This window comes from Camelus bactrianus, chromosome 11 (assembly GCF_048773025.1).
Source record: "Camelus bactrianus isolate YW-2024 breed Bactrian camel chromosome 11, ASM4877302v1, whole genome shotgun sequence".
Taxonomy (NCBI): Eukaryota; Metazoa; Chordata; class Mammalia; order Artiodactyla; family Camelidae; genus Camelus; species Camelus bactrianus.
The window spans coordinates 53,715,158-53,740,192 of NC_133549.1; the positions used below are offsets into that span (position 1 = coordinate 53,715,158).

Genomic DNA, 25,035 nt, shown 5'->3' on the forward strand with positions numbered 1-25,035 from the left:
TTATGCTGACATTCACAGTCCTGGGCAGTCTGAAGATATCCAACCTGCTGTTCGTCTTTCCATACCCATCATCTTATATCTTACATATGGCACAGTCCCATGATTATTTTCAAATACACCATTTAATTTCACATTTGTAGCTTTCCACATAAGTATCTTACTACCAAAAACTTTGCACCTTAATTTTCTCCCTTGGAACATTTATTTTTAAATCTCTTCTTCTAAAATGAGAACTTATGGCTGGGATGGTAGATGTTTCAATTTGCTTTACATGGCTAAGATCAAATATAGTAGTAAATGATGCATAAACCATTTTTGAATGAATGAATGAATAAATAAATAATTCTCCTTAGTAGCCTTCCCTTTGAATTTAAGTTCAGTTGTTCCTCTTATTTTGATCGTGTTACAGCTGGCCTGGTCAATACACAAATGTTGAGGTTGGATTCTGTTCTACCCAATCTGTTCTTTAATCTCATGTAATAGATGGGATCAATTATGTACATTGAAGGTTTCCACTTAGATTGGAGAATAGACAGATTTTTTTTGTTGCTTTCCTATAACTAGTCCATTTACCTCCAAATAAGGTGGATGATTACCTCAGCAGTAGTTTGATTTTCCTTTATTACTTAGATTCTAGTCTAAACTAAAAATCTACATTTAGTCATCAATTGTTGCTAATACTTGAATGTAAATAATCTCACTAGTGATTTATGTTTTCCGTCACTATACCCATTCTTGTGTGATTGAGTTAGGTGATCATTTATCAAAATGTCTATGTAGGAAGAATAATCCAAACAACATATTGCAACAGTTAGAACTATGCACATGCTTGCTATGATGCAATCACCATAGTTTTGGTAGTATTTTGATACAGTTTTTCTTATTATTTTAAGCATTTTAAATTGAAGGTTCAAACTCATTTTATATCTTTCAAAAATAATGCTTTAAAATAAAATATTGATTTTTCACAAATACTAATTACTATACTCTAAGCTACATAGGAGGTGCTATAGGAAAACTGAGAAACTACTAGAAACGATTTCTTCATTTAATTTTTAGTATCTTAGAGTATATTGAATATATAAGACTAATTTAAATGGCACATAAACAAACAATATAAAATAGAATGCATTCTGTGATGATTAAAATATGAAATTAAAAAAATAAGAAACAGAAGCAGACATTAATGAATTTCTACATTCAGTAGGTTGTTATAGCATATATTATGTATTAATTAAAATTATTAATATATATGAAAAGCTGAGATTAAAATAGTAAGATAAAAAATCCCATATTCCTGTTGTCTACAAATTACAATTTAATGGGGGACTGATTTAAATAAAGTAGCTTGGAAATAAAACTAATATACTGTTGTGTTCTATGCTAACAAGGACAGTGACCTATTGCTATTGTAACATATCAGAGGAACATGACGTAGTTAGGAATATCAAGTAAGTTTCCATAAAAAGTAGTAGGGTCAGATACTATTAGCTGGCTGACCTGGCTTTCCAGCACAATGTCCTTTGCTCTAATCTTAAAATTCTCCTCTATTAAAATTTCTTTTGAAGTCAGATTCCCTTGTAACTAGACTGTACTGTCCAGCTGATGATTTTAATTAATGAGCTGAGAAGTGGCAGAATACTGGAATTAGACAGAAGTTAGACCAATACATTCTTTCTCCCATTTGGAACACAGATGTGTTTCCTGAAACTACAACAGCTATTGTGTCTCCCTGAGCTAACACACACAAGCACACACATGCGCGCGCGCACACACACACACACACACACACACACACACGTGCATACCATAGCAAGGATGGGAGAATGGAAAACAATGATCCTGGATTTGAATGTACTGTTTTATCACCTGTGTCAGTCCCAGATTGCCTGTTTTGGCATTTCTTGTTTGTGAGAGTTTCTGATGTCCTGTTGCACAAAACACTATTAATTGAGTCACTGTCATGTGCAGCTTAAAACAGTAGTTCACTGATGTGATATTGTTGACCTGATAGTCAGGGTGAGTGGATGAACAAGGCTAATGAGGTGAGAAAGAGATTGTTCCCAGCAGAGAATGTTCCCACTTAAAAGTAGTTTTTCCTAATATTTTTTTCTGATTTTTCTAAAGTTCTTCCCATCTTGCTTACAGCATAGTAATTAGTATTTCTGACAAATTATTTTTATTGTAAACTGTATTATTTTTGGAATATTCGTTTGAAGCCTAAATTTGAACTGCTTAGAATAATGAGAAAAATTTTAAGAATTATAAAAGCACTATTAAAAACAACTGTATGGTTCTACCAACTACAGCATATCATTTGCACAACTAAGCAATATGTGCTCAGGTCCTGAGGAAGGAAGGACCATGGCAAATTTGAGGAACTGATGATATTTAGCAAAGATAAGTACAAACAGAGAGGGAACAATAATATGAATTGACTAGTGAGATGGGTAGGTAAGAACTAAGCAGTTTTCTCAAAGGTACATTCAAAGTTTCATTAATTATTAAGGTCTTTCACCCAAGGAGTGACGCTGGCAGCTTTACTTTAAAAAATATCACTCAGGGTTTTTTATTCTACATATAAGGAGCTTGGAAGATGCCACTCCTTACTAACAAGAAGTGAATTAATTAACAGACTCATATTCAAAAATCAGCAACTTGTCCTGGATCCATAAGAAAGGGGAGCACAAGGCAACACTCGGTCCTCAAGATTGGAGAGACATACTGGTGAATACAGGGAGTAATGGCTCACCTGAGCAGAGACTCAAGAGCTGAAACCACTGTTGGAAACAGAGCCAGGGTAGGGAAGCCTGAAATGGTTACTGATGAATTGCTAGAAACTCAGTATAAACTACTCTGAGAGTTAAAAACCCCAAGGGGATCCAGTCATATGGAAGCTTCTACAATATTGTGAGATTTGCCTCAAGGACCTTGACCAATTTCCCATGGCAAATACTTGACACAAATCTCCTTTCGCTTTTAGTAGAGGAGGGGAAAAAAACATTTTGAAATACAGCAGAGCACTCTCTTCCTCTTAATAAGGTCTGCTTTCAGGGAAGCTAGTTAATACAAGCTTAACTGTCTTGTGGGGAGGGAAATAACCACCTTCAGCCCACCCTAGTCATCCTTTCCCACAAAAGGAGGGATAAAAACTGAGAAGCACTTGTGAAGTTCACAATCCAGAGGCATAGGCTCACTAAAAAGAATGGGACCTAGTCAGAGACTACAGAATGTTTTCCCTACCCCCATACCTCACCATCATGTTACTGAAAATCTATTTACAGAAGTTCATTTTACTGAGTACCTCGTGTCCAGCTATCAAGAAAAACTTACAAGACCAAAAAGTTTCAAAACCAGACATGACAAGAATGATGGAATAATCAGATTAAGGTTTAAAGCTATGATTAATATACTATTGGAGAAAGTAAACAGCATGCAAAAACAACTGGCCAGTGAAAGAAGAAAGATGGAAATCCCTAGGGAAAGAACCAAGAAGAAAAGCTAGAGATTTAAAAAAAAATCACTGTAACAAAAATGAAGAATTCCTTTGAAAGCTTTGACTGGACACAGCTAAGGAAATAACCCCTGAACTTGAAGATATATCAACAGAATACTCAAAATCCAAAAAGAAAGTAGAACAAGACTGAAAAAAGTGCAGAATATGCAAAGACTTTGGGACTTCATAAGATGTAACATATACATAATGGAAATACCAGATGTAGAAGAAATAAAATAATAGGAAAAGTATATGAATTAATACTAAGTATGAATTTCCCCAAATTAATATCAGACACCAAACCATAGATCCAGCAGCTCAGAGAACACCGTACAGGATAAATGCAAACAAAACAAAGCTAAACTAAACCAAACAAACAAACAACTCTCCCTAAGAATTTACTTTAAACTACAGAAGAACAAAGACAAAAATTCAGAAAGAATCCACAAGGAAAAAAATATTTTATCTAGAGAGAAGCAAAAATTATAATTATATACAACTTTTCCTCAGAACCATGCCAGCAAGAAGAGGGGGAGAAATTTTAAATTGTTGAGAGAAAAAAAAAAGAAAAAAAATTCTGTACCTTGAGACATTATTCCTCAAAAGTAAAAGAGAAATAAAAATGTTTGTAGACAGACAAAAATGGAGGAAATGTGTTGCCAGTAGACCTACCTTGTAAGAAATGTTAACATAAGTACTTTAGAGAAAATGAAAATAATATGGGCAAGAACTCAGGTCTACTCAAAAAAACAAAACAAAACAAAACAAAACAAAACAAAACAAAAAAACAGGTATTGAAGAAAGAATAAGTGAAGTTAAATTAAACGTTTTTATTTTTCTCAATCTTAATATATCTAACATGAAACAGTTTGTTAAAAATAATAATAGCAATAATGTATTCCATTATATATGCTTTTGTATGTGTATTTTTATGTATGTGTATTACAGTCTTCTCAAGCTCACATGACATTCACCAAGAAGACCATATTATGGACCATAAAATACACTTTAACAAATTTAAAAGAATAGAAATGATACAGTCTCTGCTCTCAGTCCACAATAGAATTAAACCAGTGAACAGAAAGATGACTGAAAAATCCCAAATACTTATAGATTAAATAACACACTGCTAAATAACACATTGACCAAAGAAGAAATCTCAAGAGAAATTAAGCAGTATTTTTAACTAAATAAAAATGAAACAGAATCAAAATTTGTAGGATGCAGTGAAAGCAGAGCTAAGAAGGAAATTTGTAGTATTGAATGCATATGTTAGAAAAGAAGAAAAATCTGAAATACCAATATGAGTTTTCACCTTAGGGAAGTAGAAAAAGAAAAGCAAAGTAAACTCAAATTAAGCAGAGGTAAAGAAATAATAAGAATTAGAGTAGAAATCAATAATATTGAAAACAGGAAATCAAAGAGAAAATCAATGAAACCAAAATCGGGATCTTTGAAAATATCGATAAAATTTGTAAATCTTTAGCTAAGCTACCTAAGAAAAGAAAAGAGAGTATACAGATTATTAATATCAAAAATGAAAGAGGATATATCCTAAGGACATGAAAATTCCATGCTTTGTGCTAATCATTATTGAAATATGTTATCTGTAGTAAAAAAAATTATGTATACAATAGTAGTGAAATTGATTGGGACTAGACTGGGAGGATCTAGAATGCTGGACTGAACTTGGTAAAGGTTGAAAAGTGACATGTAAATAAAGCACAGAAGTTTGAGAAAGCGAAAATTTACACCAGGGTAACTATAAGAGATCTTATAATTGTCTAAGCTTAAGTCTTCAAAAATACATTGTGTTTCAGTATTTTTAAATAATGGGAATAAGAATGAAATATTTAATGAGCATACATGTAGTTTCAGGATTACCAAGATCGACAATTTCATATGTTATATCAGTTATGCTTGGAAGCATTTTTCAAAGGAGATATTATTTTTCCTAATTTAGGAAAGAAACCTACAAGGAAATCACATGTACTTGTAGTGCCATAGGCTGATCAATCATACAGCTGTGATCAATATCCAGGTCTATTTGACTCGAAGTCCACATCTCTTACCATACCAAACTGCTTTTCAATAAGGGTTAAGGTAATGGGGAAGCTTGCTTTTTTGTTATGATTTTTGTTTTACAAAAATATGTGAGTAAAATTTGTGTGGATATCACAAAAATTTGCCTGTTAGCCACAAACTGCAGCAAGAATGCCTTAATGAACCAATGCATTTGATTGGAATGGTTGCATACTGGATGTGGAAAGGATGTTGAGGAGACAATCTGAGGTATATTTTTGCCTCCAGGCAAGTAACTTTAAAAAAAAGAAAAGTTTTACTATCTTGTTTACATAAATTTTACTTATACCCACACATCCAAGGAAACTGATTTGTGTATATCATTGAGTAGTGTGCTATCAAAATTCCTCTTATAAGGTAGAAAATAAAGATTACATATTTTGGGGCTCTTGCAGAAACCCATCACCTGTGTGGCCCGCTGTTGCCTATAGCAGTGTCACTTTTCCCTTGTTCTTTTCCTCAGTGCTCACACAGGTATCTCTCACCTGTGTGGCTCACTGTTGTCTTAGACAGTGTACCCTAATAAATTCCTTTCTATTCCCCTAAAAATATTATGTATTTTTAATGAATGCTTAATTATTTGTTAGCGCATTTTAAACAAATGAAATGTAGAGTCCTCTTTCAGAGTTCTATTTTATTAGACCAACTAAAATAAAACAAACAAAACCCTCCAAAATAAAAGGTTGCATTGAATTCTTCCATATTGTAGAGGAGATAAAGTAATTTTGAATAAACATTCAAGTTTATCACCTCTTATTTTTCTTATAATTTTAATTATCTCATAGTTATTAAGTTACAACGCATTTTTTTCTTTTTTGAGAATACAGAAATAGTTGATAATTTCATAATAAGTTTCAATAGTGAAAATAGACAACTTGGAGAATGTTAACTGATTGGTTTGTTGTAACACTCAATGGTTAGGAGCCTCAGGTGTGTTGCAAATGAGAGGAAAAAAATTCCACTGTTCCAGCTGTTAATATTATAAAATCCATCTAAGCCCACTCATACCTAAGAATATCATTAAACATTGCTTCTAAACATTTGCCTAACTGAATTGTTCATTGTTCTGTTTATACTTCTTAGCACACATAGTAGGCAACAAGATTGTGATTATTTTAAAATGAAAATAAAGAATACAAATAAATAATGCATTGTCTCCTTATCTGATACATTTAGACTATTAGAAGGGAGGATTGAGAAGAATAAAGAAACAGAATGTGGTGTAGTGTACATGACATCTTTGTCTTTAGATGGACTTTGAAGGAAATTCCGTTTCTTTCACTTTTAGTCGTATGCTTCCGTGGAATCTGCAAAAAAGGGAAATCGTATTCTGTGTCTTATGAATATGCCTTAGAGTCATCTATGATGACCCTACAAAATGAATATTTTGAAGAAAAACTTCAGATAGGTAGAGTCTTTATTATAGTGACTAGTACATAGTGGACTTAAAAAAAGTTTGCTTTAATAAGCCCCTCTGGAGACATTCTTACTTTTTCTTTAAACCAAGAACAAAGAATAAAGAAATAACTATAGGGTTAAACTTGGGCTAAAGACAAACAAATTTACTGCAATATGCAGATCTAAACATTAATAATTCAAGACAATTAAAATTATGATTTAGTAAATATTGATAAAAGAGAAATAAGGAAATATTGGGTTTAAATTATGTGATATCCCATACCTTACATTATATTCTCCATCCCTAAGGGATTTTTCTTATTTTCCCTTCTTAAAGAAATCTTAAGATTTTATTGCATAATTTTATACAAATTTGTCTATCTATTTACTCAGCAGCACACTTATGTATGTTCCATGAGAGGTGGGGACTTATCTAAAAATGTCCCTTTCACAGAAAAGACATTAAATATACATTTGTGAAATGAAGGAAAGGAAGAAAATATATTTTTTTCCCTTTAAAGGAAGATAAACTGAGTTTATGGGAGATTAGGTAAAGTGACAGAGTTAACAGAAACTTAGGAAATCAAGAATTTAATACAACTTGTTTGACTAAGAACCATGATTTTACCTCAAGTAACCACAAAGCAAAACTTGTGGTAGATACACAAAAGATACAGACAAAGGAATCAGAGCACACCAGTACCGAAAACCATCAAATCATGAAGAAAGAGAGCAGCAGAGGAATAAAGGAACAAAAGAAAAAAAAAATATTAATAAAGAGGTCAGTTTATCAAGAAAATATGCCAATCTTAAATGCTTATACACCAAATAGTATATCTTAAAAACTGATAAAGCAAAACTGATAGAATTGAAAGTGAAAAAAAAAAAAAAAGAAATAGAAAAAGAATATAATAAGCTCCCTGAATATTTAGCTGTATGTTGAAATGATAATATTTTGGATGTATCCTCTGAAAGAAAATATCTTATTAAAAATAATTTTGCCTGCTTCTCTTTACTTGTCTTAAAGTGGCTACTAAAAAATTTAAAATTGTATCTATGCCTCACATTTTATTTCTGTTTGACAGTGCTGAGTTGGAGTAACTGAATAGTAATACATTAGAATGCTAGATAGAACATAGGAACAATTATCAAATTTTATGTAGTCTCTTTACTTGGTACTCACTTTCTTATACTGTGACTCAACTTACACTTCCAAAGAGAACATAGTTCAAAAACATGCAAAATGACCTTTTCCTGGGGTCTATAAATGGTCTGTTATATCACTTCTGTGATTGCCATACTACTCCATGTTTCTATATAAAGTCAAACAACAGGAAATAAAATCTTTTAAAACTCTTCCAGATGGGATTTGAAATGTCTTGAATTCCAGTTTTTTATTAGTTTAAGTTTTAAATAGGTGGGAGAGTGCAATAAGTTTATAGTGTTCATTTTTATCTTCTTCCTTATTTCAAAAAAAAATTTTTAAGTTTTAAAAAAGAAAAAAGATATAAAAAATTTATTTGTAGGTGAACTTTGAGATACATGAAGAAAATATAAATGGAAATATCAGACGAAGATAGTAATAAAATTTAGCTCTCAAGGTACATGTCAAGAGATCCTGTAATTTGTCAACTTTAGGTCAAATTTGGGTTTTGTGTTTCACAGCTACCCTAGAAAAGAGATAAACACATTGACTTATAATGTCCATGGTGTAAAAACAGAAACTAAGTAAATAAATAAAAATAAAACTTAACTCAGGAGAAGCAAAACTTTACTTTTACTAGGAAGTAAAATAAAATGTTTATTTCAATTAGAGTATGTAATTAGGAAATATGACAATGACATTCTTACCATAAAAACATAAACCAAAATCAAATGTGTATTTGCCATTACATTCTTCAATGCATGTCTTTTATATAACAAAAAAGCACAATTTAATAAATCCAGTGAACAGAAAAGCTTAATAATTCTTTCTAAACACGGGAGTAGTGATCTGGAATACAGCAAGGATACAAGACAAACTACTTACATACAGTGAATGATGGATTTCAGATCCCTTGGCTACTCCTTACATTTACCTATGACCTAAAGTTTTGATTAGTATAAAGCAGCACAGAATTTCTGATTAAGAATTGCTAACAGATAGCTGGGAGTGATAACGATCTCAGTTTTCCAGTTTATTAAAATGGAAGTGGAATTAACATTCTCTAATGGAAATTGGAGACATTTTCCAAAATAAAAGGTTTCCCTACCTCAACTAAAGACAGGAGAATGAATTGGGAGTAATAATAATAATAATATACAAAAGTATATTTATTTTCTGCCAAACATTTTTCATCATTATATAGGTGTTATCTTAATTGAAATACTATTGTTCAAAATGAAAGTGAAATAAAATACATACTGTCAACTTATTTTATTATTTTCTACTGGCACAACCATTTAAAATTGCTACAAATTTGAAAACACAGTCTTCACGTTCAGAATGAGTAATAGATCATAGTTGCAATGTGGGAAAATGAAAGAGGTAAACAAAAAAATTGAAAATGTAAGAATGTTTCTGAAGGCATTCTGTCTAGTAGCTAGACATAGTATTTGGAAAATCATTTAAAAGTTTAAAGCATCAACGCAAATTACAATTGAAGGCAGTTCCAGGGCTTTGAATAAATAAAGCAGGATATGTTGCAAGTAAGTTTTGTTGTGTTTGTGTTAAATCAGCTTAGTATGTGTGTTATCATGCATCTTTAGTCTCAAGTGTGAAAGTATAAAACTCTTAGAATATAATGTAGGCAAAAATCTAGGTGAGCTTGGATTTGGCAATGACTTTTTAGATACAACCCCAAAAGTGTGACCCATGAAAGAAATAATTAATAATATGGACTTTTTTTCAATTAAAAACTACTCTGTGAGGAACACTGTCAAGAGAATGAAAAGATAAGCCACAGACTCGGAGAAAATATTTGCAAAAGACACATAAAGGTCTATTATCCCAAATATACAAAGAAATCTCAAAACTCACAATAAGAAAACAAACAACTATATTGAAAAAAAAATAGGTCAAAGACCATAGTTTTTTTGCCAATGAACATATACAGGTGACCAAATAGTATATGAAAATGTATTTCCACATCAATATGTCATCAAGGAAGTGTAATTAAAGCAACAATTATACTACTATACACCTATCAGAATGGACAAAATTCAAAACTCTAATAACATCAAATGTTGGTTGGAATTTGGAGCAACAGAACTCTCATTCATTGCTGTTAGGAATGTAAAATGATACAGCCACTTTAGAAGACAATTTGGCAATTTCTTACAAAATTAGATATACTCTTATTATACAATGCAGCAATTGTACTTCTTGGCATTTACCCAAAGGAGATGAAAAATTATATCTACACAGAAACCTGTACATGGATGTTTATAGCAGCTTTATTTACAACTGCCCAAAATTGGAAGCAACCAAGATATCCTTCAGAAGGTGAATGGATAAACTGTGAAACATCCTTACTGTGGAATATTTTTCAGCTCTGAACATAAATGAGCTATCAATCTATAAAAAGACACAGAGGAAATGTAAATACATGTTACTGAGTGAAAGAAGCCAATATAAAAAGTCTACCTTCTGCAAGGCTCCAAATCATATAGCATTCTGGAAAAGGCAAAGCTCTGGAGACAGTAAAAGGATCGGTGGTTGTTAGGAATTGGAGAGTGGACAAGAAGGATGAAGATAGGTGGAACACGGAGGATTTTATAGCAGTGAAAATATTTTGTATGGTATTATAATATAGATATATTTTATTAAACATGTCCTATACTAAGAGTGAACCTTAAGGTAAACTATGGCCTTTGGACGACTATGATGTGTCTATATAGGTTCATCAGTTGTAACAAAGATATCACTCTGGTGGTATCTTTGAATACCATTCACTCATTGAAGAGGCTATGTATGTGTGGGTTAGGGAGTACATGTAGAATTTTGGTACAATTTGGCTGTAAACCTAAAATTCTCTTTAAAAATGAACTCTATAAAAATAAACCATTAAAGAACACACAACAGAAAATTAGTCATAGACAAGAAATGACTGCTCAGTCCTAGATAAGGGTGATTTTTTAAAAATATCTGAATCTGCATTAGTATGAGGAAGATTTCCTTTTTTAAAACTTTTTCTATGTTGCTGCTTCTTTAAACACAGGTCTTAAAGTAGTTAGTTGCAATGGCAAGGTTAATTACTTTTAATAACTCAGAAAACCTGTGACTAACCTTTCTTTAAAATGTGACAAAGAAAAGAGCAGCTTAAATTCACTCTTTGCTTATTTTTTTCCACTTTGAAGGCATTGTCTTTCCTCATATTCAGCTTGAGTTTTGAGCCAGAGACAGGTTGGAAGACATCCAGTAATCATTGCAGGGGACTCTGAAGCCATGGAGATTTATTCACCCTCAAAAATAGTAGAGAGAAAGCAAGCCTTCTTCTCTGAACAGAATATAATTCATCATCACAAAGTATCCCAACTAGTTTGTTCATAGGAAATCAATGAAGTCCTCTAGCCAGTACCTCCTAACCTTATTGCTACTCTTATCTCTCTCAGGAAACAAATTGATTGGGACTATAGGAAACTCAAATGATAAAAATAAAAGAAATTTCACCCTGGAGAATATATTTTAATTCATTAAATGCATTTAGTTCATTTAATTCAGGATTCTGTTTTTACAATACTGTTAAGGATCAGATTTGAGGAGTGTGCAATAATTTGTCTTTCATGTCTATATAAAAATATTAGTTCTTATGATAATTGAATTGGTTTCTACTTATAGCATGGACAAGAATTTAGGGGCAATTGTGTCCCTAATCTCTAGAAAAATGCCTTATAAACTGTCAATTGAATATTTTTCATGAATAAAAAATGAAACTATAAATTAATTTTTACCATATTCTAGTTTTTCTTTTCTCTTATCAATAAGTTTGCTCCTAAAGAGTCTAGCCATAACTAAATACATTCTGATAATTGTAATTTTTAAAGGAAAAATAAACTGCAAGTGGTTTCTAGTCGTTGTTATGGGAGAAAAAAATCTAGGCCATTATTACTAATCTAATAAGTTCTTGTGTTTTAGGTCATTATATTAAATAATATAACTTTATAGAGAAATAGGTGTCATTGCATGCAATTAAAAATATAAGTACAAATAAAAAGACAAAAATACAAATAAAATAGTAAAAGACTTGAACAAATACTTTACAAAAGATATCCAAATGTCCAATATGCAAAAGTTCCAATTTCATTAGTGATCCGAAATATGCAAATTAAAACTATAATTTGATATTACTACAAACTCAGCAGAATGATTCTACATGTAAAAGACAGAAAATATGAGGTATTGATAGTACCTTGTATTGATAGTGGAGCAACAGGGATTCTGATAAAAGTCTGGTAAAAAAGTATGAATGAGTACAACCAAAACTGCAAACTATGTGTCAGGTCTACCAGAAGTGAACAGCTAATGCATTCCCTATGTATGATTCTACTCCTAGGTTCATATCCAACAGAAATGTATGTTTGCGTTCACCAGAACACATGTTAACTATGTTTATACCAATACTATCTGTAATTGTATGAAAGTGGAATTGAACAAATGCCTGTAGACATTAAAGTGGATAAGCAGTCCCATGTTTACATGATGGTAAACATGTATTATGCAGCAATGACAATGAACAAATTACAGCTATGATCAACAATATATATGAAATACATAAGCATAATATTGAATAAATGGAGCCATGATAATGATTCTACTTACATCATCCAAATGACTGGAATCACTCAAAATGATTAAAATGTTTAAGGTATGATTCCATGTATATGGTCTTCAAAAGCAGCATATATAGTGTTAAAAGTCAAGATAGTGGTTACCCTGGGTGTAGGGAAGTGACTAAAGGTTTCTGTGCTTCTGATAATCTAGGTGCTGGTTACATGGGTATAACAGTCAAGATGTACAATTACAGTTGCTCCCTCTTTTGGTGTATATTACAAGTCGTAAGCTGTTTAAAATGTTTAAGCCTTGGACAAAAGTAAAGCCATTTACTTTTGTATGGAAGCAGTCATTCTCTGTACAATTTTTTGTTTTATTTTTTGCACAAAAAACTGAGAAGGGACAACTCAATCTTGTCATCTGATTAAATTTATTATACTCATATTAGAGTTTAACTCTAATTGGATTTGGAAACAACATGATCCATGGTTTTACACATTTTCTTCTGTGTTCATACCAAGGAAACATTGTTATATGGCAGTACAGATTAAGAAGAGGCAACACAACAGGTTGTAAAGAACTCAGTATTTTTCACTTACTACTTTGCTGTGAACAATATTATTCCAAGTAGTCATTTCACATGATTTTATCATAGATAGAGAGTGAGTACTGATGAGTCATGGGTTGGTGAATTTTGTACATTGGGCTTGGTAATTGTGCTCACTGCTATGTTACACACTTGTTTCTTGATCACAGTTGAACTGCTTGTGGTAAGTGACGGTGTGATTATTTGTTTTATATAATCTGTTTTCAATACCAAAGTCTAAAAATTGTTGCCCTAAGGGATATATATAATGCAAATGCATATTTTGCTTGGTCTTCAAAGTTTTTTAAAGTATGTGGAGGGAGTATTTTTAACATCTGTATAATTTACATTAAATGTTGAACGTTAATAAATAATAATCTTTCTTATCTTCCTTGAAATAATAGTTTGGCATCTCTAGTGGCAAAATTCCACTTACATCATCTGAACGAACGAAATCATTCAAAATGATTCTATTTTTCATTCTTTTTAAATATACAAATTATTCATGGAATACTCTAGACCTTTATCTCAAGGAAAAAAAAATGTTCATATTAAATGAGTAAAGATTGCCCTCTTGAGAAAGTGCAATGTGCAGTTCAGCTTGAAATATTCTTGAAAATTCCTTATTACCTACCCAGCAGTGATGCCAAATATCAGTTGTCATTTATTATTTTTCTTGAATAACTATTTTTATAGTAGAAAAATAATTCTCTGTAACAAAATCCCTATCACAAGTAGAAAAATAAAATTTAGACTTAGGGACTGCATAGGAAGGATTATTATAGGAAGGATTGGTGAGCACTCTTTTTGTTTTGTTTCAAGTGAAGACTATTTTGCATTTCCAATATGCAAAGAAAAAGGTGCCATTTTTGTTAAACTAAGACTGTTAAACCCATTTTTAATCCTTTGGCCCCCAGAGAGACTCAAATTTAAAATTTTTGTTCGGAAAGAAGTCTCATGTACCTTGCAAAGGGTGCCCTTGCTCTCGCTCAAAGTTTATTTTAAAAAGACGTATATGGGAGAGAAAGAACAATCACAAAGAATGTGAATGTCTCCCTTGTAAAAAGATTAAAAAAAAAAACAAGAATTCAGAGCAACCCAAAGAGACACTGAAAGAAAGCCCTTAATAATAATAAAAAAAAGTCAAATGAAAAGACTGGTATGTACTGATAGGATAAAGTTACAAAATCCCCTGCAGATAAACAAGAAACAAAAGAAAAGTGAACAGAAAACCTTCCAAGAGTTTGTCTTGGAACAGCAGTACTATCTTTGTCTGCATGTAGGGTGTGGTGAATATATTTCTAAAACATTTACTTTGTTCTATAATTTCTACCCACATCAACTGAGTATGAAAATGATGTTTGATGATCAGAAACCTGTCAGTGTTCCATTTCATGGGGTTCCATGGCCACAATGGTGGTAGAACCTAGAAAACAGTAGCTTGCTTGCTTTGATTAGAGTAGGGAAAATTACTTACGAGATCAGTAATAGAAGTGAAATTAGTTTTGAGTTTGACCAAAACAAAGCAAAACGAGTATTCAAAGGCCATTCTATGCTGATTAACATTGACAGAATCATTCTGAATTAAACAGAAGTCACATTTGATTCCAAGAACTTACTTGAATTTACCTACTAAAGTATTATTAATCTATGGTTAGGAATTGAGATGTAAATTGTCAAAGCAAAAATTGCACTGGACACATTTAAACTGGCAAGGAAGACTTTATTCAAGACTATTGTAATAAGGAGAATGAGTCTGAATTCAACTCCACTGAAGCAAAGGGCAGTAGGGTTTTTAAAAGCTGAGGTAAAGCAGGGGGATTGTAGGCCTCTGGGTTTGCTAGTTGGCTTCACCCAAAATAAAAGTAAACTTTTTCTTCATGAGAGAAAATAATGAAACAAATTGGAGCTAGAAACCTGCTGAAGCTAAGCTCCTGCCCTCCCACAGAAAAGGTGAGATAGGGACTCTATCCTCCTTGATGACTACATTTCAAAGGGACTGCTCCTAAGTCCTTGAGAAAGGCAGTCCTGGATGCAAAACTGGCAAGAGGCTTTTACAAAGATTCACATCTCCAAGGGCAGAGAAGGATTTACACTGACAAGTTTTCTAAAGTAAATGTTCTAAGAAAGGGGAGGTCAGGGTCCTAGAATCTGGAAGAATCCTGTCTAACTTTAAATCAAGCTCGAGGGAGGCACCCAGTTTAAACTCTTACTATTGTTTCCTTCATAGAGCCTGATTATGGTTTATCTCATTATTTGTGTGAACATATCAAATACAGACATGTATTATTACACATTTTCAAATGCTCATAGCAGTGCCAAGGTGGCATATGATGTATCATATTACCAAAGTATTTCAATCTAATTGGTAACACAAGATTTTTACAAAAGTATTTGAAATTTAAGAACTAGGTTTATAAACTTGGCATTGAGTATTAACGACTTAAGTGGTCTTAGATAACCTACCAAACCAGTGTAGTTTCCTCAGCCACAAAGGGGGGGGGGGGTGTTGTAAAAACTAAAAAGAGTAAATGTAAAATAGACACTTCTCAAACCCTATCTGTTAAGAATTTTGGTGGACAGAAACTCTATGGTGCCATCCCTCTCTGCCATGATCTCTATCTCCTGGTGTCCAAGCTTTTGTACAGTCCCCTCCACTTGAGACTCTCTTTGGTGACTTGATAAAATGAGCGGTGGTATGTTTGAGAACTCCTGGCCTCGAGGTACTGAGAACAGCCTCCACAGACAGAACTGAATTTTTATCTTGTGTGCGTCTCTTAACTAGTTGTGAGACTGGAAAGTGACTAGCTTGCTGAACCTCAGTTTCCCCACCTCTCAAATACAGGAATGATCTCAAAACTCCCATTCAGTCCAAGGGGACTGTAAACATTTCAGAAGTTTAGAAGAACATATCTCTTTTCTATGGACAGTTTAGTTACTAAAAATGACTTAAAATCCTTTTTTGAATATTTCTCCATATATCACTAGTGCTATTTACTTTTTCACTAGTATATGGTGCTGTGTGACTTCTTTGATGCTTAATATTGCCCTAGACATGAGGAATAAAGTTTTACTTAAAACCAAAAAAGGGGTAGATTGTAAATCATACCATATATTGCTGTGCAAAATATGAAATGGAAAAGGATAATTAACTCAATCATATTTAAACATAGTTAAAGGGGAAAGGCTTCTGGGAAGTTCCAAGGACTGTGAGGCTTCTCTTGCACCAAGAATAAGAAAATTATGTACCTTTTTGAAAAGTGTTATCAGAATAGCAAACCCTCTTCAAGTCTTAAGTGATTCTGAAATCATGAAGTCTTTACTATCTATATCAAGTTATTCAAAATAATGTTTTATTCGTAAGCTCACAAAATGATTTGAAAAACCATGAATATCCTGCCCTAAGTCTAAGTTGGCATCTACAAATTTTTATCACAAGTTTAAATAATTTCTAAGATTATAATTTTCAGTAATCAACATTTTTAAACAAAACTATTATATTTTCTTTTGAATGTGTATAATAAAATATAAACACCATAATGGTTTGATACTTCCAATTCAATTTAAAAAGTAAAGAAAGGAGATATTTATTAGCAAATAGATATATTACATCACTTTAATTTTCCTGTAATTATAATTCTATTTTGTATTCTATCAATGTTTTAATAAACTTTAAAAATTTTAGAATAGTTTTAGAATTATAGAAAATTTACAAAGATAGTACAGAATCGCTATGTATCTCACACAGAGTTTATCATGTAGTTGGACCTAGACCCCATATATAAACTGTATTTGTTAACTTTTCAAAGTAATTTCTCATCTATTATTTCATTGCCTTATCACTGCATTCCTGCCAATTTGTTAATAACAGTAATTGTCATTTCTACTTTACCTATAAAGAATCTGAGGCAGAAATAGTAAAGGATGGTCTGCAATCACCAATGTATGGGAGATATGAATCTAAGTAAAGACCTATGGATTTTCAGTTATATATTTATTGTATTCACCTAACCATTTCTGAGGTATTGCAATTATGCTGTTTATTTTTCACATTTGTACTTGGCTGAGATGTATGCTCTGATGAGGTGATTTTTCAATTAAATTCCTGATCCAATAATGGTTAAGGACTCTAACTTACAAGTAATTATTTTTAGTCACCAATAATGCACTCAAAGTCCAGTAAAATATTTGATAAGATTGAAGAATGATGGGATGAGGAGTGAGATTTTTGCTTTTACAGTGTTCAATTTTATGCCTTCCAGTATATTCTTATTTTTTAAATTTCTTCTTTGCAATATAAAATTGAATATATTTCCACGTAAAGTTTGTTATCTCTTATTTCCATAATATCCTCACATATAATTTAGTTTTTATTCCCAACCACCAATTGTACGAGATGGTTTAGACCACCTCACACAGCTTGCAGTGCTTCATAATGAAATTCCCTTCTGGCCTAATATTTCTGAAGTATTCATCTTTATAAGTTATTTTAAATCAGTCTTGGTTTTCATAAATAAAAATCACTCCTTTTAGAATATCTGCAATATTATCTTCCTTCTCAGTCCACATACTCCTTTTGTATTTTGTTTTTCACCTGAAGGGATTCATATTTACTTGTCACATAGAAAAAGGAAACTAAAGGTATGTGTGAATGGCAGGGACTAGAGGATTGCAGATGTAGGTACAGTTGAAATTTTATTCCAGTCTCAGTAGTAGATAGATGTGTGATATAACATAGCTTCACTTTCAAAGGTTAACTTTAGGATAAAGGGACTTCTGCTTGTAGTTTCTCATGAAAATTCTTTCGGATTATTTTGCAGATCACTACCTTGAGTCCTCTGCTCAAACCCCAGCTTTTTTATCCCAGTTCTGTTTGTGCACTTTGTAGTGTAAAAGCCTCCATCAATAAACAGTGTAAGAATGAAATTTACATTAATCGTAGGCAGTTACAATCACACTAAGCTGGATCATCCAGCACATTTATTTAATAATAAAGAGCCCATGCATATCCTTTCCTGTGGAATTGGAAATTAAGCTTGTGCAATGATTTTGTGATACTCATAAAATAGCTTTAAACAGGGATTTAAAAAATGTTTTACAACTACTAATCCTTGTGTAACACTTCAAATGATAGGATTATGGATGGTAGTCTCGGAGAGGAACTTAGAGATCATCCATTGGTGCCCTAAATTGCCATAACATGAAGCCAACATGAGAAACAGGTTTTCTCTGCTCGTCACTCTCTAGTACTCATTTTAATCGTAGGATGCAGTGCTTTCAGCAAATGCAAGCCACGAGTCTGTGATTCTAATACAAAAACAAATCTCCAGAAATCCAGCACTTCCCAAAAGAAAAACAGGTAATATAAACAGGTAAGTAATGAAATATTCTCTCAAAGATATAGGATTGCACTGTTGTAGATTATTTTGAGAAATACTTATTTTGTAGAACGTTTAACAAATCATTGAACAAAAAAAAGTCTCAGAATTCATAGTTGTTGTTTACACTGTCATTTTATTTTGTCATATAATTATCATAACAAGGCAGTGAGTTATTTTCATTGCCATTTCACAAGAAGAAAGTTAAGATCCAGAGACAAAATATCTTGCCCAGTACCTCAGTAGGTAGTGGATGTAGACTGAAAGTCAGGTCAGTTGATTCCAGGATTGGGGCTCTTTCACACCTTATTCTGCCTTTCTATGGGAATATCTCTCCTTTATTGATGTCTTTAAAAATTCCCAAGCACTCAGTATTTTTATGTTTCCCATGCTCTCAAACTTGATAGCTTAAAGAGACAAAGGAATCACAACTCACACTCCATTATCAGAACCATTCCAGAATACATAATTTAAAGTCTATAGTAGAATAGTAAAGAATCACAGGTCTAAAAATTCTCCTACAATGTTATGTAATAGAGCAAAGCAAGTAACTGTTGACAAAACACCTTCAAGTAAACAAAACTGGTGTCTTTAGACATAATGCATGAAAAATTCATTAATCATACATACTGAAGGAGTCTCCATTCTACCGAGAATACTTTTGCATTGTTACTTGACACATGATTCTGTCCTTCATAATCTGAGTTTCCCAATTTGAGGTATAGTAGAATCAGAATTTTAGAAAAAGGCAAGAAAAATATTCTAGGTAGTGAAAATGATGAAAAGTGAGGGTTTATTGGAAAACTGGAAGGAAATGAATGAATTACATTTAGAAACATTTATATTTTACTTCAGAGCCTTTTGACAAAAAGACAAAGAAATACACTCACTTTAAAATGTATAGGCATCAGTATATTATAGCATCATTTAATTGTGGATGTCTCTGTGTTATGCAGAATTCAAAGACCCCCAGGGTTTCCCTCTTCGTGTTATACATACCTTTCATAATCCCTAGGTCTGTAGAGATGATGATTTTACTCTCGTGATTAGGTTATGTTATATAGTACAGTTGACCTTAAAATAGGGAGCTTATCCAGGTATATCCTAATGACATAAAATAGAAGCTTTTCTCCAGCTGGTTGAAAAATAGAAAGTCAAACTGATCTCGAAGAAAGCAAACATCCATGTGTGAACTGGCTATTGGGTCATATGAAAAAGGACCTGAAAATGACCTCCTGAAACAGAGAACAGCTACTCGAAGACAGTCAGTCACCAAGGGAGCAGGAACATCAATCCTACAACCCAATAAATGGAATTATTTTAACAACAAGAATGATCCTGGATTTGGATTTTTTCCTAAAACCTTCTGATTAGAGCTCAGCCCAGCTATGACTTGAACTTCAACTGTGCACTATCCTGAGCAGAAAATGCAGTTGTGGACTGCGTGGACCACATGGAATGAACTTCTGACGTAGAGAACTGTGAGCTAATAAATAGGTGATGTTTTAAACTGCTAAGTTTGTGGTAATTTGTTATACAGCAATAGAAAAGTAATACAATTCCTAATAAGGAAACACATTAAATTGTTTGTAAAAAGTAAATTGACATATTTATGTGTCTAAGTACCCATTTGTCATCCAAAACGGTTCATACTCATTTTGTTTGAGGGAGTGGATTCCCAAGGTGTGGGAGGGAAGGAGTGGATTCCTGAGGAGATTAACAGCAGAGGTTTGTCATGTATTAATGCTTATGACAAACATGTTCAGCTCTGATAACATCTTCTAAAGATGTATCTGAGAATTCCAATTAGATTCAATGTACTGTTTTCCTGTTTAACTGATGATCATATATATTTGTATTGAATTTAATGATCAAATACAAAAATATGAAATTTCAATACTTACTAAATAATGACCATTTATATTCCAATAGAAATAGTAGTGCCATGAAGAAATACTCACAAAGGAATGTAAGTAACAGTTATATTTGCTAAAAAGTTAAAGATGGGATGGAAATCTAGTGCACAAAAATGTGTGTGAATATTTTAAGGATTATGCTGAGTTCTTCTGGTAAATACGATAAAGAGGAAGAAAAAAAGAAGAGTCTTCATAGTTTGATGGAAATAATAAGTGGAGAAAGAAGACCTCAAATGTTGTGGTTACATCACAAAAACAAAATAAGCCAAGAAGAACAAGTTGGCACCTGGTCAATTATGAAAAGATCTTTGCCATCACAGGCTGATAAGACATCTTGACCAATACTGGATTTTACAAGAGTCATAATAATACATCCTCTTCCTAATGTTAGTGTTAAAGTAAGAAAAGCTATATCCCAGTGGTATCACAGGTAGAAAAACAAACTGTCTTACTAGTATAGTTTTACCTTGACAGAAGGCTGAGAAGTTGTCTGGGAAAGGTTAAATAATTTCAAATTTTGTATAAATTCTGCGCTAGTGTCATTTGTTGTAATTATGCAAAGTAACTCTGTGATTATCAGTCTTAGGAAAAGTAAAAGGTCATGTTGTTACACTGGTTATTAAATCTCACTTTTTACATAATGAGCGAGGTGGGAGAGTATTACTGGCCTCAGTATTAGCGACCAATAGGCAAATGGAATAAAATAGATGCTCACTCTTAACATTTAACTCAGTATTATTAAAATTTACAGATGAGATGGTTATTTGAATAGGTATTGATAGCAAATTAAATTTTAATCAAGTTTAAGATACACTTGATATATATTGATAGTGGACTAAATTGCTTTTTTTTAAATCAATAAAATAACTATAAAACCTCCACCATGGAACAGAGTGACAAATCAAATTGAAGCATTAGGGATTTGGAAAGAGGGATTAAAACTCAAATCCCAGTGAGTTTATTTAACTAATTAGCACGAATTTGAAACTGAAATTGAAGGCTTCTTTGTTTTCTTCATTGACAGATTCCAAGGGTTTTGTTTGTTTGCGTATTTTGTTTTGCTTTGTTTTGTTTAATGTGTTTACTTGGAAACCAGGGAAATGATAGAGCCTTGTAGAATGTGACAAGCCAACATAGGTTTTAAGCCAGAACTGCAATCTGAGTTTTCTGCAGAAGGCTCATTTCATCTTCATTTGTAGTTCCACTGAATATTGATGATGCATTCTGCTCAAAGAAATGGCTTTAGTTTTTCTGTGAGAAAAAACAGACAACTATTAATTATTATTAGGAAGCTACCTACCAACTCATGTACAATGATGGCTGTACTTTTAAACAAACAGAAAATAAGTTGCCTAAGTAAAATATTCCCAATTTACGGTAAAAAGTAAGCAGTTTTTTGTTCTCAATTGTTGAAACACTTTTAGTGAAGTGAAAATAATACAATGAAATTACAGCTAGAAATATGGATTAATTGTTAGAGAACTCTAATAAGATACCTGGTATAGCTTCTTGTTAAATTAATAAATAGAAGCCTCAATTTTATAGAGGTGGGAGATAGGGAGGGGGAGCTCCCATCCCCAGCAATGATAGCAGAGCCTAACAGGTAGAGGAAAGACTCAGCCAATGAAAAGCCATGAACTCTTTGTTTGCTATAAGCCTCCCAACTTACTTTTCCCCATTTTGAAAGCATTCTCCATTCAGTACTTTGTTGTGGGGACTTGCACATGACTCCACAGTTATACACCCCAAATTGCAGTTCTCTGCTGATCCCGAATAAACCTGTCATGTCTGGAGAAATACCTATTTATTTCATGAGAACATTTTGAACATTTGTGTTTTCTTAGATATTTAATATTTAAATTTGAGACAGGAAAACATGAAGACTTCAAAATTTCCTTTAAATATTATTCTTTCAAAATTGTGTTCCACAAAATAAAGGCTATAACTACCTGACTATATTGTTTTAATATGTATCATAAACATATGAATATTATGTTAACATTTGATTATAATTAACATATTTATATATTTCTAGTACTTATTCATAGAAAAAGAAAAATGTGCAATAGTTTTTTAATATCACATTATATGAACTATAGAAAAAAATTATGACTCCTTATTGATACGCTCTGTTGTCTCAAGGCTAAAAGAATGTTCCACAATATCTGAATTCCTGTGTTCCTTCACACATGACTTTCATAAAATTTTTCTAGAGAAGTAATAGTGTTTGTATAATTTATAAAGTTACTAATATATAAAATTTTCTGTATTAATAAAATTTATAATTTCAATAACTCTGTACTTTTTCGTTTTAAGAATATATTTAACCAAAGTCATTATCTTTTGATGTTGAGATTCTCCTCCCTATGTATATCTAGTTAATTCAAATAAGCATATTTTATTTAAATAAGTGTGCTGACTCATAACTAGACTCATAACTATTTCTTTTACAATACTCAAGAGTACAATTAGATAAAATTCCCTTTTATTAAAATTTTTCTTTTGGCTTTCTATAAATCTTACCAGCTTGCCAGTTGTCGTGTAAGACAGCACATTCTTCCTCACTCTTTTTCCTTCACTGAAGGAAAAAAGTTATTCTAAAAACAAGTAGAGAGTAGAAATCTATTATCTCTGCTAATGTAATGATTGGACATCATTACTGGGTTTTAATTTCCACCATTTTAGTACATTTTGTGTTTGGATTAGAATATAGGTTTCTGAAACTAGGTGTTTTGTCAGGTTGTGTTCATTGCAGTATTCTAGATTCTTGAGTGATACCTGGTATGTAGAAGGTGCTCTCTAAATAATATTTGAATGATTAGAAACAGGTGTGTTAGGCACAGTAAATTCAATGTGTGTCAGATGTACAACTATGACTAGAAGGGAGACCTGGATGTTGAGATATGGTTCAATATATTCCCTTTTTCTGGTGTTTCACGAAGGCAGCCGATTGTGAAAAGTGGCAGTGATTGAACAGGGTCCACCAAGCTTGGAGTAAAGGAGGTGTGAGGGTAGGAGCCAGGAGTATGCTCCATGTGGCCTGTCACATGTGAATGTGTCTCAGACATGGTCAGAGGTGCTCTGCAGTGGATCAGTACTATACATTATTCTGTTGACATGTAAAGACCTAGAAATGTGTCACTCTAACATGATTCAAGAGGAAAAGGAAGGTACTTAACAGAGGCATAGTGATTAAGACAGTACATCAAGCTACAAAATGCTGAGCAGCCCAGATTAATGTAGCTGTTTTTTGACAAAAATCTTGAGCTCACTAGAATTTTGAGATGGCAACTTCAGTGATAGGTTTTGCCAGTGATGGCTATGGCAAAAAAAAAAAAAAAAAATGGAAGTATGATTTTTCATCATTCACTTTGAAATAACATTGTGTCGTGATACATGTGTTATATATCTTTAGACCCAACACATGATGATTAACACTGTCTGCCAAATTACCTTTGATTAAAAAAAATAAAGGATACAAAGGCGTGATACAAATGGAAATATGATTCCTCCCAGTTTTTGTGTTTTGATTCCATTGCATGCTTAAGCTTATAGCTACTATGATTCTATTAATCCTCATGTATATGCTTTAACAAGCTGAATTGGATGCCTTTTTATAGTCATTTGAGTTTATTTCTCTATTATTCTTCTATTGGTGCATGACAAGTACCTCAAAACTCAGTGGCATACAGCAGAAGTATTACTTACATGGTTTTGCATCTGTGGGTCAGCTGGGGTGGCTCTACTCAATGTGTTTCTCATTTTTCTGGCAGAAGCTGCTACACAGAGCATGTTATTGTCATTGTGATGACAGAAGGGCAAGAGAGCACGCATATTTCAAGCCTATGCTGAAATCACATCCACTAACATTGCATTGACCAAATCAAGTTATGTAGCCAAACCCAACATCAGTGGGATATAGAAACATTCTCTGTCCACAGGATGAAGGAGAGGTAAGCAAATATTTACTGATAAATATTCAAACTATCGTAGTCACTAAGCCAGTTATACAAGGTATTTGAAATTAAGTATTATGTAAGTCAAGCACTTATAACACTGGAAAGAAAGTTGTTTTATGAAAACTTAATTCAGTGCTTTGAGCTGACTCAATAAAGGCAAATAAAAAAACTTCTATTGACTGAGAAACAATGTTCTAGATGATTCTGCCCTCAGACTACTTCAGAATAATCTTTAACTTCTCACTTCACTTAAAAAAAAAAAACTAATTTATAAATGATGAGTGACTCTATTTAATGTAAAATCATGTAGCATTCCAGTTGGGCCTTACAGCCCTAGAATGGACTTGGCTGTATATCAAATAGTATATTTTTATTTGTGTATGTGTATAGGTGTGTGTGTTTAAATTTAAAATAAAAAATTTAAACTATTTATGCATTAGAGCTGTGATTTTCTAGATTAACTTGCTT

At 32.5% G+C, this 25,035-nt stretch overlaps 1 long non-coding RNA gene across 1 annotated transcript in view; it reads left to right on the top strand.

Annotated features, from left to right (window-relative positions):
- Positions 1 to 25,035, top strand: part of LOC123613122 (uncharacterized) — a 492,248-nt gene that overhangs the window by 309,262 nt on the left and 157,951 nt on the right. Inside the window, exon 4 of the long non-coding RNA XR_012510231.1 lies at positions 24,382 to 24,561. This is a non-coding gene — a long non-coding RNA (uncharacterized LOC123613122). The remainder of the gene's footprint in view (positions 1 to 24,381; positions 24,562 to 25,035) is intronic.